Source organism: Lichenostomus cassidix, chromosome 1Ab, assembly GCF_008360975.1.
Source record: "Lichenostomus cassidix isolate B80296 chromosome 1Ab, HeHo_3.0, whole genome shotgun sequence".
NCBI lineage: Eukaryota > Metazoa > Chordata > Aves > Passeriformes > Meliphagidae > Lichenostomus > Lichenostomus cassidix.
Window position 1 is genome coordinate 10,352,466 of NC_139481.1, and position 6,000 is coordinate 10,358,465.

A 6,000-nucleotide genomic window follows, 5' to 3' on the forward strand; every position below is an offset into this window, starting at 1 on the left:
CCTTTTTGTATTTGTGGCTGACATTAATCTCTAAAGTACAAATAATGATGCAAAGCACCTTCTAGCTTTTAAAGATGCATTGATTCCTCACAGAAAGCTCTATAATGTGCTGGGGTGGAGATATTTTTATTCTGAGTTGCTTCTGAAGCCTGCTCAGTATCAGCAAGGATCCTGATTTATGCATGTACTTATAACAAGAATGTTTCATTTCATCCTTTCTGCTTAAGATTCACTTGGAGTCTTTGTGCCAGATTGAGAGGTGCTCAAAGTACACCATGTCAAATATGACAGCATCAGTCCACACTGAACTCCATACTATTCTTGTATGTTTGTGATTAATTTGGTTTCTAGTCCTGCACTTGCAGCCTCAGAAGAGGCTGCAGCCCAGAGACTTCATGCCATAAGGTGTAAAGTACCCTCAGCACTTCAGTGATTTCCGTGCTCCAGTGGCAGGTCAATTTATCCTGTCCCTTTTGAGACAGCACGAGGAGATGCTATCCTGTGTTGGTGGGCTGAAGACATTTGGAACACTCATAGATGCCGTAAACTTCCAAAAGACATGGATGTGGACTACAGCACAAGTCTACCTCTGCTGGAAAAAGCAGGAATATTTGGAGACTGACAAGGGGACTGATCCAGAGTCCATGGAAAGGTATGATTCATATGGCTGCCACTGGGACTTGAACCAAGTCTGTGGTGAGTTTTAAGATGAAAAGATGTTGTGGCAGCCAAGAGGGACCTTTAAGAGAAGAGAATCCCCCCCGAAAAAATGGCCTCACTTGTTAGTTCCAGGAACTGGGGAGATGAGTGAAAATACTAACAACTCACACATCAACAACATAAACCCCTTTTTACCTCTTTTCACTCTTCCACCATGGATTAAGTTGCTTTGATGAATATCAGACATGTATTTGCCTTTCATCACTCTTCATGTTCTAAACCTTGCCCTAGACTCAGCCTCTCTGTTTCAGACTACTGAATATTATATGTGCACAGGAGCAATTTGGTGTATATAATGATAGGCATGATTGTTAAATTGGTTTCCAGTGTCTTTCAGGCTGCATCCCTGCAAAATTGCAATTAAACACTTGACAAACCACAAGGCTATGCTAATCCCACTTCAAAAATCTCTGATGGCAAGGACGGCAGTCTGCCTTCCTTCTCCACTGAAAGACAGGGAGACCCAGCATTACTCAGGCTCTTAAAAATACTCTTTTCCCCTTCGGTTCGGTGGCTCGTGTTTCAGCTGTAACATTCTGCCTGAGCTGGCCATTGCTGTGTAACAAGCTCCTCTTTGTTCAGCCCTGCTACCTCATTTCTTTCTATTAGCCTTTAATCCCTGTCAGGGTTTCACCTTTGCAGCGATGAGGTCACAGCTCATGTTGATTGGGAAAGGAAATCCTGATGATTGTTGCTGACAGAAAGCTGATAATGCTGGTTTGGGCAGCAATAAATTCTCAGTCTCTAAATGAAGACTAATCTTTGAGCCAGAAATCACCTCTTTCAGTAGTTTTTTTGGGCCTCATTCACAAATATTTTCCCATGCTCAAGCTGCCTGACCTTTGGAGCATTCAATGCACCTATGTTATTGTGCAGAACTGTTTTCCAGGGATCAAAATAAGCAGCCATCTATCAGTGAGAGGCAGGCGAAATTATGAAATAAATCAATACTGTTACCCTCATTGGGAATGTAGCACTTGGAGCTCTCTGTAGCCTCTGCAGCCCTAAGTGCCAAATTGCTCTCTGTTGCTGAGCCATTCCATCCTTTCAGCATTTTCATTTCTTCAAATGAGTGGTGTTGTCAGGACCAGTTATTTTTATTTTTTCAGGACAAAAGCACAACATGCAGAGAGATTTTAAAAAAGTAAAAGGGGTGAGCAGGAGTGGTTTGTGCTGTTAAATTCATATTGCTGACTTGAAGAGTAATTCAATAAAGACAGTTTTTAAATAACCGTGAGCAATGCAGATGCTTCTTTTACAACGTCAGAAACCTTGTCTTTGGTATGATTCACTGCCTTAAATCAAGTGTAGCCATTGAACTGGCCCTACTCTGCTGCAGTAACCATCCCAGGCAAACTCCTTGCACCTCCTGCAAGGACACAGCTCCTTGCCAGCAGTGGGCAGCAGCAAAGTTCCCCAAAGGCTGGACAAGGAGAACTCCCCTGGAAATCCAGAAATTCAAATAATTGACAATACTGTCAGAACCTTATCTTCTGCACATTATATTGCCTTTTTCTTTCTGTTCCTTCTGCTGTTCCCCAAAACACATCAACACACTGCAATCTAACTTTCTCCTAGTGTCTTATCTACTGACCAGAGCGTCTGTGCTCCCAAATGCTTTGTGCACTATTTCAATCCTGGACAGTCATATCCAGGCTCAGTGCTCTAAGATAGGAGAAGCTGGTGGCTGAAAGCTTGGCTCCCTCCCTGCCAGCCCAGCCTGGCTATTGTTTTTGTCTCTCAGCAGGCTGTACTTACCCCTTTGATCAAAATAACCCTAGACTCTGGTCTGAATGCAGATTTGAACTTTACAAATTGGGTTTTCCCAACTAACAAAGTGGGCATTTTACTCCATCTCCTGCCTGCAGTAACAGAACTCCCTGCTCCAACACACAGCTGGTAGCATTTTAGTCAGGCAATCCCTATGTAATCCATTCTAATTTTTTCTTCCTTCCACAGAGTCTTGGATCTTCCCAATGGCAAAAATCCACTATGGTCAAAATTCTCTCTAAATACAGGCTCCAGCAAGGCTACTGAAGGGAGCAATTCAGGCACCTGAACACAGATGTGGAGTAGGTGATTTGGGCTAGTCACAATACCCACACCAGGCTGGCAGAAGTGATGTAGGAGCTGTGGAAGATACACACCTTTCCAGGGGGCAGCCAGAGCCCAGGCAGGCTGTAAAAGAGGCTTGGCAAGGTCTCAGCCAGTTTCAGATACCTGACCCTGTCCAGGCAGCCCTGTGCCATCAGAGGGGCAGATTCCTTCTGTGCTCATCAGCAGAATAGGTAAGTTTGGGCCATACATTATCAAGGTTCAAAAATTAATCATTACGTGATGTATAGAAACCAGCAGATCAATGTTTGTATTGGTATTCCTGTCTTTGCCAGGACAAATCTCACTATGTTTGCATGCTAGTCCTTATGCCTACACATAACTACTTTATGTATCTCCTACATGTCTGCATCTGTCTGCACGTATCAGATTTTCCAATCCTTCTGTCAACTAAATCTACTGGCCAGTGGGTTAAACTCTTCAGAGGAGAACGGGAAACTTTGTTCCTTGAATTGTTTTGATTTTAGGATTCTTTCCTATCTTCATTTGGCGAAAACTCTAGCATTAGCTAGACTTTGTATACAAGAGAGATTTTTCATTAGAGGAATTGAGGAATTTTTTCATTAGAGGAATTAAACCTGCCTCACATCTGCAGTCAAGCCCCAGTTTCTTCACACATCCACATCCCCCTGTCAGGGGCAGCTCAAGGACAAACACCTGTGGAGCAGACCAGGGCTCTGTGTCAGTGCATGGAGTGTGAGCAGATACCCCGAAAATGCTGCAGTAAACTGAGCCCAGGGCAAGGCTGTCCTTGGCACGCAGAGGGCAAGGAGCCACCACACACAATGTAGAGACCTGATGTCTCCTTGGGCTGGGGGAGCAGCATGACACAAGGGTACAACCAAGTTTAAAACCTTTGCAGTACAGACAGCACCAGCAGAGCTGCTGGTCTGCTTGACCTGGTTTCCATCATCTGCCTGGGATGAGGTGAAATTCCTTAAATGCAAGAATGTTATCTCTTCAACAGATTGGGGTCTGGCTCTTGTTTCTGCCCTTAATTTGTCAGCCCTGAAATGCTGGCAAGACAAAATACTGCATGAATGAAATACACTGCAGTGTAAAAGTCAGGCTCAGTGGGACCAGAGCATCATTCCTCCCATGGACCCAGGGCTCTGCTCCAGTTGATTCCTCTGCTTTATGCTGGCTCCTTTGGGCATCTGCCGTACTGCAGATCTGTTCTGCCATACTGCACAGTTCCATTTCACAAGGGCAGAAAATGGGCACAGCCTGGAAGGGAGTTGCGTGTGAAGATATGCTAATTGCTGGTGCATGAATTCCTGGTGGATGGCACTTATTTCTCCCAGACCAGATCAAGCTTCCTTCCATGCATTGCAAACAGCTTTTTGTGTGCATCCCTTTACCAGTAGCTTTTAGCAACAAACACACTATCCTGCTTTTCTTACAGATCTGATGCTGAAAAGAACATGTATTATGGTTTTAAAGTCAGTTTGTTTTGTTGAGTTTTTAAAAATTTATATTTTTATATATCAATATTTTTTTAAAAATTTAAAGAAAAAGTAATTCTTATATTGCTGAAACACATATCTAACCCATCCAAATCGGCATCCTGACTCTTACCACAAATTTAAAAAAAATTTAAAGGCAGCTGAAGGCATGGAAAGCCCTTTAAGGAAGAAAAATTGGGATGTCAAGTACAGGTCTATCATGCCATTTTAATCCAGTTACACAATGAGAACTGAGTAAAGTCACACAGCTTTTCCAGCTCTTCTCCAAATTCATTACACCCATTTCAAAATATAATCTCAAAGTAAGCACGGTCACAGCTCTGTGCTGCTCAGCTGGGTAGGATACCTTTACTCTCTTGAGCTGAAGGCAGATTCTTGCAACAGAACTGCCTGAATTCACATGGCTAATTGTGGGGCAGAATCACTTCAGGTTTGGGAGATTTCATATAAATAAATGCTCTTTCTTGGAACACAAACAGTTAATTTCATCTGCATTTTAACCCCATTGGCTGCAGACACTTTTCCTTCAAACTCCATTTTCCATTCCAAGATTTCTTATCTTTTTATCACCTTTTTGTTCAAAGTTTGTATCACAGATAGGACCAGGACCCCTTCAGAATATTTGGTTTATTTTTGTTCTAGAGGTGACATATTTAGTCCAGTCTGGTGCCTGAGAAGCAAAGGGCCTGGCACACCTGACAAACTGGGTTCTCCAGGGAACTGAGAAGCTGCACAGTTGCCTGACCCATGAATCCCTCATGACCCAAGGCAGGAGGTGGGAATTTGGAAGGTCAGGTTGACACTTCAGGGCATGCTGTTCGGCAGAGATTTAAGCACTTGATAATGAAAACTGAAAATGTTTCAATGCCAAAGAGCCTTGGTGAGATCTGATCATTTCACCTAAAACAGATGAGCACCTAAATCCTACCTGCTTAAAAAGAAGCTGCTGAAGCCTAAGGTATCCCTCTTGTCCAAGTATTTGCAGGCTGCTGGTTTTCAAAACTGTCAGTTCTCATATTATTATGGATTTTCTTGGAAATGGAAGAAGTTGCCTGCATGGCAGGAAGGCCATTCCACCTGGGAACTAGGGAGTGCTTGCTCAGCATGCCAGGAAAAAAAATAACAAAAATAGATAAATCGATGCATGTTTTGATATAGAAACAGTGCAAATTTAGATTTTTCCTTAGCTACAGGCAGCACATCATCTGCTCCTCCATGGCAGGAGGCATGTTCACCCTCTCTCCCTTCTGGCACCCATCAGCTCAGGTCAACTCTCTGATTTGCCACAGCTTTCTGTTTCAGAGCATCAGCCTTTTTTAGGCTAAGAAACAAAAACTGACTTGAGATATAGAAAAATTCTGTCCAAACACTTGAGCTTTTGCCAAAATCCTAGTGCTGAAATGAGTATCATATAACAGGATGTACTGAGCAGAAGCTGCACACAACTCATCCTGTAAAGCAGAGAAGACAAGCTTGGAATTTGCCTTTTACTGTCAATTACCACATTTTTCCTGTTTAGCAGCACAGGGTGCTTTTGGTCTGTGCAGCAATTTCCATCCTTACCAACACACCTCTGATAAAAAAACCCCAAACTTTGTTCTTCCAGGTAATTTTGAAAATTGTTTTACTTCCCTCCCCATTTTCTGCAGATATTAACTACTCTGAATGGATGGGGCAGGTTTTAAAAAAATGTACCCAT